This window comes from Diuraphis noxia, unplaced genomic scaffold, assembly GCF_037042655.1.
Source record: "Diuraphis noxia isolate RWA-SAM2 unplaced genomic scaffold, SU_Dnox_SAM2 contig0003, whole genome shotgun sequence".
Lineage (NCBI taxonomy): Eukaryota > Metazoa > Arthropoda > Insecta > Hemiptera > Aphididae > Diuraphis > Diuraphis noxia.
The window spans coordinates 29,985,478-30,000,000 of NW_028301713.1; the positions used below are offsets into that span (position 1 = coordinate 29,985,478).

The 14,523-nt window shown below is 28.1% G+C and overlaps 1 protein-coding gene and 1 non-coding gene across 2 annotated transcripts in view; one reads left to right on the forward strand and one right to left on the reverse strand.

The window, feature by feature from the left end:
* LOC107165460 (uncharacterized) overlaps nucleotides 1–14,523 on the reverse strand; it is a 39,355-nt gene that overhangs the window by 14,812 nt on the left and 10,020 nt on the right. The gene's annotated exons all lie outside the window — the stretch shown is intronic.
* On the forward strand, nucleotides 7,852–7,922 carry TRNAG-GCC (transfer RNA glycine (anticodon GCC)). Its single transcript has one exon. It is a non-coding gene; the product is annotated as a tRNA-Gly (tRNA).

Genomic DNA, 14,523 nt, shown 5'->3' on the forward strand with positions numbered 1-14,523 from the left:
ACTATACACTAATTCATCAACTTTTATTGGTGAAAATCGATGGTCAAAGCACTCAAAGCTATATATAGTTTGAAAATAAATCAATATTTTTCTGAGTTCCATCAATTTTAATACAAAATCTGTATCGAGTATTTTATTTATGGATAATATTTATCTAATTAAAATATTGAAGAAAATGTAATATTCAACATACCAAAACGTATATTATTGTACGCTTATTTGAACTGTTCCTCTAAAATTGATTAATTTTCAAACTAGAAATATTTATTGTAACTGCTGAGCAGGTAAATTTTAAGTCCAAACGTTGAACGCAGTCGAACCACAGCAGATATTTTCCAAAAATATTCACTGACCTGCTGACATTTTTGATGCTAGTTAGAATTAAGTATATAACCTATTGCATCAGGACAGACGAATCACGTACAAAAAAAATTTTGATTTGACCTCACAAGTCACTAATATTATATAAACGCCAGTATATTTTAGACTTTTTATAGATATATAGATATATATAGTATAATTATAATAATAAATTAGTACATATATAGGAACCAGTTTGTATTGGATATTATTTATTTATATATCTTTAGAACCATAGCATATACACACAGGTAGACATAATATATTGCATTAATATATAAATATTATTTATTGGCTAATGTATGTGTTTAGGTAATACGTTAAACGCATAATTGATGGTTTATTTTATTCCGACGCGGCGACGCCTATCGATCGCAATCCGTTATAAGTCCGTTTAGTCGTTTAGATGAGTTTAAGATACATATTATATTACGTATATACATAGTACATTGCTGTAAAGTAGCAGTGGTATATATACAATATACATCGTACATATATGCTATATATATATATATATATATTGTGATATTTAGTTTGTACAATGCACGCCCATAATATGAATTAAATAAGTACAACATATGTAATATATGTTTTGTATTTATGATTTTAATTTATAATATATCATCTGGATACCAACGAGAAAGTTTTCGTAATCGATTGTCGCATTTTTTTTTTTGTATGAATAACAAATATAGTAATTTAAATACGATAGTTTTAGTATATCATATTATCATTACCTATATACTAGTGACTAGTCCAAGGTTTAGGGGAACGGTCGAATTCCACACCGCGGAAAAGCACTAAGACATGCTGTCGTCAATTTTAAAAATTGAAACCTTTGCTAGGCGAATCGGGTGTATTTATTTATTATGTTTAGAGTGATTGAAATCGGACCGTGGTATTAATCTGCGACAAAGTAGGTATAATATATCATTATGGTGTATTACAGTAAACTGTCGGTACAGAATTTTTTATGTCGTATACACATTACACGCTCGACACCCCCAAGTCCCAAGCTTTAGGTATTAAGCACATTATATATAGTTTGTGCTCGTAGTGTATTGTGTATAGATTAATTTATATTATTTGTTTATATGTCACTGTCGTCAATTTTTTAAATTAACATTAAGCTAATATAAGAATACAGTAATCGTTATCGAGATGATTATCGTATACTCTCGATAAATCTATCAATTTCTGGAGTACTGCAAGAAGTTAAATGTTCAAGTTACAAGTTGGAAGTAAATCCAAAATATGTTTTCTAATATTAATTCAATATATACATATATATATATTATATGAGGTTTCAACAACATAGGTTTTTAGCCTACATTATTCAAACAACATTTGAAAAAATTAAATAAATATACATAATACATTTCATTTTAGTACAGGTAATAATATATTATTTATAGTGAATTGCTGTTAAGTTAATATCGTGGAAAAATGAACTAATTGAAGCAATGTTCTCGTATCGAGGGCTTGGTAGAGTTAAAGAGAGGTTTTTGAGTATCTTGATGCGATTTATATATACATATATTATCTATTACAGTTTTTACGATTATGTTACATATTTTGTACAGGCAAATCGCAATATGACAATCATCCTGAGTTTATCAATGATAGAAGGATTCCCGCTGGTTGTTCGGTTATATTATTTTTGCTTAGTACATGCAATTACGAATAACGTGAATTATTTAAATATAAATAATTGGACATTAACCATACAATCTTCATCAGTTTGGGGAGAGTGGTTTTTAAGTACAAAATATATAGGGTCATGGTCAAAAATGTATATGGCGTGCGCGGTCTAGTATATCATCACCGACATGACGTTACATATATAAAGAAATTCGCGCATCACCTCAAAATTAAATAATACAAATGTTTTTGGAATTTATAATCAACTATTTGGACATATGAATATAAACATTCCACTTTGCTATCTATATTTATTTAATTGATAATTTCTAGATCAGTGATGAGTTGTAACAGAATATTTTTGAAAATTGTTGATACATATATTACAAATATCAAATATTGAATAAATATTATTTTAAACATTTTAAGTTCGATGGAAAAATGAAATATAGTGATATAACAAACCTAATATACGTGGTACTTCGTCAAATCTGTGACGTTCCTCTTCCGTTCGACAAAAATAAAAAAATTAAAAGTTTACTAATTTTAATTATGTTTTATGTGTTTTTTTAAATTAAATTTTTATTACACCTTAAACCAGAAGTTCGATAATTAATTGAACGACAATATAAAGACGTGATATTGATATTTATTAATCTTATTGGTAACTAAAGTCTAAAATACTAATAATAATAAAAATCTTAAGTGTAACACTGTAACAGTAAAAAGTTAACTACTTTTTTAATGTTTAATACATTTTTTAATAATGTTTTTCGAGTACAAGGACGTTATATATGTGCGCGCGCATTCTTAAATATAATATGCTTATACTTATATACAATATATTATATTATGTGAAAGATAAAGATTTCGTTTTTGAATTTAGCCCATATACGATTATGATATACAATGTACCTATAATTCTCGCTATAGTTATATAAATATACCTACATCTTTCATGATGAAATTCGTTATTGGTAAAGGATTACGCGGTATCGTAAATATTTTTTTTTGTCCAAATCGAAATATCAACGGCCGCGGACCATACATAATAATAATAATATAACGTAGGTACATACGAGATAAAATGGCCTCGGAAGGGTATATTCCGGTACACTCTTTAAATTCATACATAATATATATAATGTACATGACATATATTATGCACATTTCCGCTGCAGCTGTTCGTTTTGACATGAGATTAAGTATATAGACCAATTATATACATTTTATATATTAGGCATATGTACGTAAATGGAAATGTGTACTCGTGCTAGCACTAATCACCGTATTTGCCTATAAACGAGTAAATACTGATATTCATATATATTATTATACATATATGTGGCTGCGTTAGATCACAATGTCGTATATTTTAATGCAGGTAAATATACATATAATCACGTGTATTATATGCTCTCTTTTTGGCGATACAAGTATATACGTTATATTATAATATATTGCGTATAAAAAAAATAATAACAATCCGACGTGAAGCGCTACAATTATACGCTTATCTGTTATTTTACACAAGATAATATATAGGTCGTAGATACGTATATCAAGTATTATTATTAATATTATTATCGCGCTAAATTATTACACCGTCACTGCGAGCAAACCACGGTTATCTTCTATGTATATTTATAAGGCACCTATATATAACTATGTCTATGTGTCCACTTGTATGTACCTAACTTTTATATACACCCATATAAATATACCTATACTAAACCGTATAACTATTTACTCTTACTTAACTATTATACTTGAGAGGTGTCATCTACCCTTGAAATAATAAAATTGAATTAAAATGATCATTATTTTATTATTTAACTGCGATATTTCCTACCAACCAATTTCAGTTTCTATATAACCTGTCTGGCGTTAAAATGTAAGTTATAGAATCTGAAATTTTTAAGAATTTCAATACTTATATATCATCTCAAAATCACATGGGACTATGAGAGTCTAATATTATTCGGTTATAGTCTTTTTATGTCAAAATCTGATCTTGCGTTTTTATGATTCGCATATATTACAATAAGCGAGTTAACTTTGCGTGAATAGAAAATAATAAAAAATAATTTTTGTAAAAAGTTTTCAACAACAAGTCGCATGAGATTGATGCATTATATCGTATAATTAATTATTTGATTCTCATCAGCTATAGTTTAGGTAATACTGTAATAAGTATATAATATACATATTATATAAAATTTATGTTTGTTCATTAATTATAAATAAGTCTTTATTTTGCTTGTAAGATACATACATATATATATATATATATATATTAATTTATATTTTTAATGATGATTATAATTATTGTTGTTGTAATGATAATAACGTATAGATTGCAAAACATCAAGCATACGTTGCATCCGGCTAAGTTTGTTAGTTATTATTTTAATTTTTAATCAAAAAGAATGTATTATATATTTTTATTTATTTTTTTATTTTTTTTATTTTGAGGTAAAGGCTTCAACATCAAAAGGTTATTAGCCTAAAGTTATAACATTAGTGTACAAGATAATATAATATGTATTATATATTATTACGGTTATACTGTATTACGGCCGTACAGGTGCCGACATCATGTGATAATGATATTGACGACAGCTGACGAGTGTTCGGACGAAAAGATCTTTATATGACGGATAACGAAGTCGACACGGAAACGTCAGTCACGTGACCAGGAAACTGTTGCGGGTAGACATTTTACTCAGGCGCCGTCGTCATCGTCGCCATATAAACACAACTGATTTTGCATAATAAAACCGTTCGTTGTACTGTTGATAAAAACTAAAGGTTGCATAGAAATTAATAATATCTGCGTATGTATACGCATATTTATATGATTCGCGGTGCACGGTCCTTGACATTGGTATGATCAGAAATCGTTTTCCGTCCGTCTGTCATCCGGTAAATGGGTAGTGCATATAATATAATGTACGTGTATATAAAATAATACGATACAAGTAGGTAGCTAACTATAGGTGACACATATACGTAATAATGTATAATGATACTACAAACATAATATACGGCGCAGTTGCTGGAGGTATAGGTTAGGTTATACTATAATAGTACCTATATGACAGAGGTGGCCACAACGAGGCTCGCGACCCGTGTGGCTCTAGACACACCAAGCATAGAGTAAAATTAATTCATATAATATAAAAAGCACTTCTCGAAAATAAAATCCCATTTCTTAGTGTGTACATGTAGGAACAATAATGCTCTGTGTAGTGTAAAAAATTAATGTTCCTTTATTTGTTATACAATTAAAAATGTGTTTTCATTATATTAACCTATATTATTAAAAATGTGGCTCACTTCGAAATAGTTTCATAAATTTGTGGCTCCCAAAATTAAGGTTAGTGGCCACCCCTGGTATATAATAAGGCATATACGCATCGACGTCGATGATGTATGGCTAATACACTTGGTGCAACCCTGTTTTCTAATCCGTCACAGGGCGTCAGTGCATTTTATGTAGTACATATATGATTTTTTAATGAGTATTGAAAATATAGTAAATAAAGACATTAAATATGAACCAGTTATTCATTATTTTATTAATATTTCAATATCTAAAATTATTCAATTTAGATAGAACGGGGCAAAAATATTTTTTTTAAAGCTTTTTTTTTCTTGAAACTAAATTTTGAACGATATAGAACATTATTATCAAGTGTAAAGTTTTTAAAAAAACATTTTTTTTTCGCTTGTTATATTATACCACTCTAATTATATATATACCTAATGAATTAGAAATATCACTTTATACAAAATATATTATTAAGCGTTTGGAGAAGAAAAAATGTAAATATGAATATGGAATAGGTATAAGAACTAATACTAAAATAATAAGCAATCAAACAGTTCTATTAGTCATCACCTTTTTACTTTTATTACCTATAAATCGTAAATATTTTATATCGTTTATAAGTTTATTTAATATATGATTTATGATCCCTATCCGCTATCGATTGTATATTTATAAATTTGTTATTTGTTAAAATGCACTTTCGTCGTTATCTGCAACGACTTAAAAACAAAACTTCATGAAATTATAAAATTAACTGTAAGGATTACCTCTATAGTGTATTTGTTAATAAGTTATAGTATATACCAATTCTCTTCATAGATTATATTAGTATACGTTTTACCTTTCTTTGGACTTGTAAAATTATAAAATAATACTCTCATCCTCCATCGTTGTATATACTCGCAGTAACGTATAGTGTACCAATAATATTATCTAAGCCCAAAGGTATATTAATAAATGTTGTGACTGTTGTGAGTAAAGTTAATCATTGTGTTGGTCTCGTTAATTATATTAAAAAGTAAAATTCTCCCAAAGCTGCAGAAAAACCTGTTCCACTCCTAGGTAACAGCATCAAGACGACACACAGACATGGTATTGGTGTATATGTTATATTGTTATTGCTTATTAATGTATTATTGATCGGATGTTGAGTGCGCATTGGACATGTTTTAAGATTGGATATTTTTAACCGTTTTTAATCGGTATTTAGGCAGTTAATAATTTCATTATAGAAGATCCATTAATATGTATGTATATGTCAAAGATTTACACGATCGCATCTAATTAATTTGAAATCCAAAAAGCTGTAAATAGATAAGACTTGTAAAAAAAAATCGTTGATTATATTTTTTACAGAAACCAAGACAGGCGCCTACATACATATTTAATATTATAAATATGTATTATATTATGTGTAATACTACAAAATTATAAAATATAAAATTAATCGTTCAATAATTAGGTATATCGCAAGTTGTCAGCATTTCTTTTAGAAAGCATCACGTTGCGAGAGTCCCTATGCTCGTGACCATACCTATTATACAAATACAATGATATACCTACCTAATATAAGCGTCCTGCAAGAGTTCATCAAATGGAAATAATAGCCGTGAGTATATAAGTAATCTTATTAGTTATTATAACATTGCGGTGTGTTTCTCGTATTATAATCAAGTTACACAAGTGATGTATTATACGTACTTATGCGATGGACCAGAGAAAAATTAATTCGCCGAGTTCGGTATGCGTTTGACTTTCTTAGTGGAAGCACAGTGATAACGATTAAAAATAATTAGTATAATGGAACTGTGCAGGACGCAGAATCACACTTTCTCGATTGCAAAACTCATTCGTTTCGGAGAAAGCTTTAAAAAAAAAAACATTGGACAAATTAATGTTTTATTAATGTTTACATGGTTGTGTGTAGCTATTATAAACACCGATGAGCGATGTTCTGTAATTGAAAAATTAATACTGTGGTCAGAGCACATCGAAACGCATCTCTTTTTCCACCTTCAGCTGTGATGGTTCAGTGTGGTAGAGAATAATAACGTTCATCTGCCACGCGGGTTCATTTCCCACGTGAATGATTGTGGTGTATACCTACGTTATTACAAATTATTTTTATATAGAAATTTCGACAAACTTTTCAATTTTCTCCTGCCAGTTTATTTGTACCACGAACTTGCGCGTCGTTAGTTATAAACACTTTTTTCACGCATGCAATTGCACGGATGAATTTAATTTTGCTGTTTGAATCTTTATATTGTGTCCACTGTCCAATAAAATCTTATTTAAAAAGAGTATTTAAAAATAATTATTGTCTAATCGAGTAATTTTAAATTTTTAGACAATGTAGGTATATTGAGGAACATTAATTTATTTTTATTATTACTGTGATGATTCTAGATTTTAGTTACGTAGAACTACTATTTGTATTTCACCGAAATTTAATAAAAAATATTACGATTGATACTACGGCTAGAGAGTATGAAAATTGACCATCTCCAACATCAGCATCAGTGGTTCAGTGGTAGAATGCTCGCCTGCCACGCGGGCGGCCCGGGTTCGATTCCCGGCTGATGCAATAATTTTTGTCCTAGATATCTATAATATTCAGACATTTTTAATATTTTTTTTTCTCCGATTATTTTCCTTTATTACGATCAGAAACCGATTTGTTATTATTCATTAGTTCATTACTTTTATGATATCAATAAATTGTAATAATATTGATTCAATTATATTTTTTTAATTAAACAGTATAGGTAATTGCAGATCACTGATACCTAGTGACTTTTGATGATTCATATAACAATATATAACATTTTATGATAACTATATTTACCTACATTATATGTATGCATTTATCTAAATGGCTTGTTTTTAACTTATTAAGGCTATAAAAGAAATACCAAACAATTGTATGAACATAAACACAATATTATATTCATCAATAAAATAAGTCATACGCTCATATCAATAGTTAAGATTTGATGATGTAGGTATTCCATACATGAAGTATATTTTTAGTTATCTGACGAATAGTGGCGCTAATATTGATGTTTTGAGGACTAACTCGGAAATGTGTACTTGACACTTGTAATGAAGAAATCTTTTTATCTTCTTGAGAAAACCTTTCTTACTATTTACCCTGCACTATACTCACCGAAAAATAAACAGTATTTTATCATTCATTTATTCCACGTGCTGACTCATATAAGTAATCGATTAAAAACGTAAAGTACCTAAGTTCCTATGTTTTTTATAGTAGCCGAATTGAAACACCCGAAAAAAACATGGTTTTCGTCTTTATAAATGCACTATATACCGTGGCAGACAAAAATAATACGACCATATGACAGATTATGCTATAGTTTTGCAATCTCATCTTTACGTCTCACTATAAAGGAGTGCAAATAACAATATAATATTGTAAATTATTATTATCATATAGATACCTATTATTGCAGTGTAGTAATATATAAACGAGATGTGAGAGATGACCCTGTGGATGAGAATGTGAGTGAGAGATGGAAATGTATGTATATAGGAACATAATACATTATTACATTCATCTGTTTGTCTACGATTCCTTGACGACTCGTCTGTAAACGCTACACGATATACATAATATTATAATACACGTTAAATCAAGTTGTGTGTACGAGTGAAATAAACGATATCACGTGGACTCTCTCTCTCTCTCTATATATATATATATATATAATATTATACGCAATAATTTAAGCATTATCGCCATAGGGAATGGGGTGTGTAACGGTCGGTGGCGTCGATCATTTATTGCGCATATTATAAAAATATACAAAAAAATAATTGTTTTTATTTAAGGATACACCGTGGCGCACTGCAGCAGTGCACGCATAATATATTTTTATTATAATATAATGCATTATTATATCGTTACACTGACCTATCTGTGTACACACCGTATCCGGACACTTTAACACTTATCCTTGGACTGGAGTGTGTGCAGCAGTTGTAGATTCCGCAGTTACAGCACATTGTAATAACTACGAGATAATGACTGCAAATTACTACCACATATACCACTGCGCTATATTTGTACGCGTACACAAATGGTTACAGACTATTAAGCCGGGTTCACAGTATCATGTCGCGTGTGTAGTGTAAAATAAGGGCGGTTGGTGATTTGGTCAAATTTTATCCGGCGCATCCGAGTTGGGGGGGTCCCGAGTACCGAGGACGAGAAGTTACCATCTACCAACAGAAAAGTCAACTAATTATCTACATTTTAGTAGCCCATATAACTTGTATGATTTCTGATAAATAATAATAGTTATTATTATTATTATTTTTTAACATGTTAAAGTGGTTGTTGTTCAAGAACGACACTTGCATCATTGTAGCCTTGTAGGGTTAAATTGCAGGTACTACACTAGTGATAATTCAAAATTTCAAAAAAAAAAAAAAAAAACATATACACCAATGAATCAAAAAACAATACCTAGAGAATAATGGGCAGATACCCTTCCAGTCCAGATTGGCTTGTTTAAAGTGAATAGCACGTATATAATAAGTGTTTAAAAAATAAGTTAATCATTTTCATCGGGTGAATGTGGCGAACATTCAATTTTATATGCGTCTGCTTATAGAATATCAGGGCATTTTTATTGGAATGTTATAACTTATAATGTGTGACAATTATTTATGATAAAATAACTTAAATTATTATTAATTTAATATTTAATTATGTTAAGCGATAAGTGATAACTATGATACTTTTCGGGATGTGAAAATATACATTCTGCACTTATAATATAATATGTACGCACACGTAATATGTGAGTAAGTATTTAATTATTTAAAATATCTACTTGAAAATTAAAATTATTATAATTAAAAACTAATAGTTTTAAAATTAAAAACCTTATTAATGTTGGTATTTCACAATGATGTGTTTTTGTCAAATGTTTGGTGATGTAATTAAGATCATTTTGTGGGTAAAGGTGAAAAATTATCATACGCAAAATTTACAATTAGAACAATTTTATTTTTATTGGTAAATCGTATAAATAACTACATATTATATCATATAAATTGCCAAGTAGAAACAATAGAGATAAGCATTAAAGACGTGTGCGTAAGAAGAAACCTTAAACCTACATACTATTATTAGATATATTTCCCCTTAGACCTAAATACATACTATTTAAGTAAAATGTTTATATTTACATAATAATATATATAGTACATGTATTTAATTGTTAAATACGACGTGTGGAGATGATCTAAGCCGCACGCATCACGCGAGTTTATGCGCCAATTACTCACGATCTTCGCCAAGTAGACTGTGATACGCTTGTACAATAATTATAACTGCATCAGGTGTTTTATCGCTAAACTTAGGTTCTATATGTACAGAGACGGTTTTTTTTTTTGAAAACTCTTTATAAAGTTATAACTAATGAAACACCATCAACGAAGTGTCGTCGAGTAATTTTTTTTCAAAAAAAAATTTGTTACATGTGTACCCGCATATAATAATAATATGCTGTATTTTGAAGATAACACAACAGACGTCCAATCGTGTTTTTTCGTGATTACTTTTAACACGATTTGGATGGATCAACTTTACATTTTTAAGTAATTTTAACATTTTATCTATGATTGTAGAACAAAAATTGACTGATATACAACGAATTTAAGTTCGATTGAATAGGTATATTAGGAAATTTGGAAATGTTTTGAGAAATTCAATAATTTACCCATATTCGTTTAAACTTCAACTTAACGAATTCTGTCTATGTAAATCTAGTTTTTAACCTCGTATTAATATTATGCATATTTAAATTTATATTTTATTTTGTAGTATATTTTATGTATAAAAGTTATAGGGGGTAGTGTCTATAGTCTATAAGGGTTAGTATTAAACTCTTTTATTATATTATATCATAATTTATAGTACACACTACAAATATTAGTAAAATATTACATTACTTCATTAATGTCGTCTATAGAATAAAAAAATTACTTTTATATAGCACTATAACAGGATCTAACTTACACTAGTCTATATTAGAGTTTACCTATCCTATAATATGGTGATATTTTATTTCAGATTTTCACGGTTATGATTCCGAGTTGAAATGAAAACATTGAATAATAAGAGGTATAATGTAATATAATATTATAGGACGTATGGTACCAGCATTTTCAGGACGAGATAGAGTATGAGCAATGTTTAATTTTAATTTTAATAATATTTATTATTAATGATATTACAAGAAAAGCAGAAAAGGGCTTTAAAAAATAACAAAAAATAAAAAAATATGCAGAATATTTTTAGTTTTCTGTATTACTCAATTAATATTCGTTAAAAAAAAAAAAAAAAAAAAAAAAATTGAAAAAGACCCAATTAATATATGAAGTGATGTAATACGCGTGTATATTGATACCTAATATTGAATAATATTATATCTTACAACTAAAGTATGACCAGCAGCTTTCGTGAACTTAGCTCACTGAAATATTTTCAATATATATATTATATCGACAAATGCCAAAGTTCGCGCAAATCCAATGAACGTGACTAAACATCTCCTGTTCTCCTACGTCTATCTACATATTACATGGCCGTCCTCGAATAGTCAGTGCCTGCTGCTATCTATAATAACTATATTATGATATGATGTTTCGTTATTTAAGTTATTATGCGTATAGGTACTTATGCTGTGTACATAGAAAAATACGCGTTTCGCCGACCTCGCCGGGTCGGGTCCTGCGATATAATACGTGTCGAATACACTCCAAAATGTAATTTACGATTGTAATGCGATTTTCTCTCTCAATTATATATATATATATTTATAATATTGTAATATATTATTGTCAGACGCCTGCAGGTGTACCATTGCCATCAGACGATGTTTGAACGAGGTCGAATTGCTTATATTTCCCGTGACACAAAACTTCAAATGTGACAATGTGTTGTACTGTATAACGTGATTTGCCTTACTTGACACAATGAAGTTACTTCAAACGCATTGGTACTGCATGTCTGCATATATAGGTACTATGTATATGTTATGTTATATGAAGCTAAAACTATAGACAAGCGAAGGCTTTTATACAATCACGACCATCTGTTATCAGTCATTTTTCGAAATGGAATAAGTTAAAGCGATAGGTATTTTGATTTCTCGTAGCTATCACATTTCTCAATCTTTTATTATTACAATAATTTATTATTTTTAGAAAACGTATGATATTAATTAGAATTTTTGACGATTGATTATTGAATAATAATAATAATAATAACAAGCTATAAAAAAGCATTACATTTTAATGTTATTTTTTATAAATAATAAATAGTTTTATGTAATATAAATAAAAAATCGGAAAAGAATTATTTTAGTTTATTTCTTAGTTCTATTTCTACAAAAATATCCCTAGAATGAATTTCTAAGTATTTTTCTTTAATAGTAAGTATATAAACAAGGATAACTGCCATTTAATTCTAAGCTTAGTTATATCCAATTACTTACATTCGTTTAATCCGATGTCTCTTTATAAAACTCGCCATTTACTAAAGTTAAAATTAATTTATAAATTCAGTTTTGAAAAAAAAAAAACTGCACTGAGCATTATAAAACTTAAACATAATTTCTTTTTAGTAAAACTTTTCTACTGCGTTTTCAATTTGATTTTATTTTCAAATATAATATTCTACAGTTTATAACCTAATACCTACCTACCAAAGCATAATTATTCAATAAAATTATTTTTGGGTGACCTAAGCTAACCGAATACCATGTTATTGATTGATCAACATAATAACTAAATGATATAGACCCTATTTAGAGTTTTTGAAATGACAAAAGCTCGTGACTATCTGCCACCTATGATAATAATACACTATAAACTTACTATAGTATATATACACTATAGTTGATAATATTATCTAGAATTATTTATTAACAATCGTATAATACGAGTACATCATAATATATTATATACAGATTGTTTAATACACTCATTAAAATATCTACAAAAATGGTGTAGTTCAAGCAAAAAATATAATAATATGAAATAATAAGTTTTTATCGTATACTCTAGCGACAACAAAACTATATTTGGTATATTTTATCTTATTTAAAATTGAATGGAAAAATATGACTCATATTATGTTTACATATTACATGTATATAATAGCTTATAAATATTATAGCTATCATATTGTATTTATTTACTGATTATCGATACACAAATCTGTATTTAAAATATATTTGAATATAACAAAATAACTAAAATCATTATCCCTCTTATATATAGGATTACATTAGGACAAAAATTAACTAACTAATAACCTACTTAGTTATTACATAAAACGGAAACAAATTAAATTCGTCAAGTTTGAAATTACTTGAAAAAAAATTAACTCGTTATAATAACATATTAACATGATATATAACTTAAAAGTAAATAACCTTTTAAACTTTATTTAAACTTCTTAACTCGTTAATAATTCCCAACCTTAGAATTATGTCATATTTAACTATTTAAGATATAAATATCATGTGCATAGTTTCATAAATGGTAATAAAATAAACAATACTGTTAACTAGACACAATTGATGAGACCCGTGATCCGTCGAAGGAATAAACTAGAGAGCGTTAAAACTGAAATTAAAATGCTATATAATATAATTAAATTTTTAAGGGTCTTTATGACATAAGTTTGCAAGCATTAAGTTGCATAACTTGGATTATTGTTTGTAGAGTGGAAGTTCATACATTTTCATGTCATTGTTTTTTAACAACCAACCAATAAATGATTTAAAAATAAATAAATGATAAAAAATATGAATCAATTAGTTTATATTCTATTAAAAATAATGACTGGGTTAGTTTTTTATTTAAGCAATAACATATATAATTTTTAATGAACATAATATTTTAAGATGTACGCATATTGTGCATTTATGCTTAATATAAACTGTAATAGATGCACACATTTTATATTCTGAGCGGTGCGATTTAGTTTTACAATGAAGCGGTTTTTTCATAAATTTTTGAAGCAGTTGAAAAATGACGAGGTAATATAGGTATGTCGAGAAATCGAAATCTACTAAATACATCAGACCGAGTTTATCAATTTTCAATGTTGGTACATTTGCAGGCTACATGTGGCATGTGGGTTCTAC